The sequence below is a fragment of the Octodon degus genome, unplaced genomic scaffold, assembly GCF_000260255.1.
Source record: "Octodon degus isolate 3935 unplaced genomic scaffold, OctDeg1.0 scaffold00008, whole genome shotgun sequence".
Taxonomy (NCBI): domain Eukaryota; kingdom Metazoa; phylum Chordata; class Mammalia; order Rodentia; family Octodontidae; genus Octodon; species Octodon degus.
Window position 1 is genome coordinate 26703976 of NW_004524584.1, and position 1512 is coordinate 26705487.

Genomic DNA, 1512 nt, shown 5'->3' on the forward strand with positions numbered 1-1512 from the left:
AATTGGGCAAGAAAGTCAAGGCAGAAAGGATTACAATCCCTGAATTGAAATTATTTTTTATTTTTTTATTGTCAGAACTGGGGCTTGAACTCAGGCCCTTGCTTTTGCCAGGCAAGAGCTTGTTCTACTGAGCCATCTCCCTGGCTCTGACTTGAAATTGTACTACAAAGCTACTGTAATAAAAATAGCATGGTATGGGCAATACAATAGACCTGAGGATCAATAGAAGATGCAGATCCTACTTCAAACAAACTCAGCTCTTCTATCTTTGAGAAAGTGGCCAAATATATTTACTGGAAGAAAGATAACTTCCTTTTGAATAAAAAATGCACAACATAATATGCTGAAAAAAAAAACCTCTTGACTGTTGTGCTCATGTTGTCAGTATAAAAGAAAAAGATTGGACAATATATTTGAGAGAATAGAAAAAAGAAAAGAAAGAAAGACAGCCTCTTTAACAAATAGTGCTGGAAAATCTGGCTCTCTATATGCCAAAAGCTAAAACATGACCCACATCTATTGGCATGAATTAAATTAAAGTCTAAGTGGATCAAAGTCTAAACAATAAAAAAGAAATACTAAACCTTGTCCAAAGAAAGTACGTGGAAATCTTGAAGCCATAAGAGTAGACAGACATTTCTTGAACAAAAATCGGACTGCACAGGAAAAACTTGAAGGAATTAACAACTGGGAACACTTCTTACTGTAAACTTTCTGCACGTCAAAATAAATTAGCAACACAGTAAAAAGACAACGCACACATTTGCTTTTTCTATTTTTTTATATTTTTAATTAATTTTATTGAGAAAAATAGCAATGAGATAATTTTAAAAACCGATTAGTAGGACAGTTTCAATAATTAATACATTGCATATTGTTGTGTTTGGAGTGATTATTCACAGTACAAGATGCAGACATGATCCCCTGTCCAGACACTATTAGAACAAACATTTCTTCTCATTGAATTAAGAGAAGGCAGCTGTATATCTATCCTAAAGGATACAAAATGGTCCTTTATTTATATCCCTTCCTTGTTTAGTTTTGTGAGAGATGGGTATTCCATTACCATTTAAATATAGTAGGTGCGTGAATTCAGCAAAATTATCCAATATAGTCCAGTAGCCCATAATAGTAGTGGGTTACCCATAAGACTGGAAATATCAGAAGTTGTTGACTTGTGCCTTTTATAGCTCAGAATACTAACACGCCTTTATTTTTAAAATAATTTTATTGAGAAACAAAAGAAAGCGAGAACTTGAGGATTTGACAATGAAGAGAGAGCGAGGAAAAAAGGCTGGAAATATTACAGGGTCAAAGTTATACATTTATATTTACAAGATGGGCAACGCAATGTCCTGTTAAAATGCTGTATGTGGTTAAGTATCTAAAATTCTGTGTCAAAATATGCAATTGTTTATTCCTATGTTTTAAAATATATATTTTTAAATTTTTTCTTCATATTCAGTAGGGACTTAAAGTTTAACATCAATACTTGATGAAAAATACATGTTC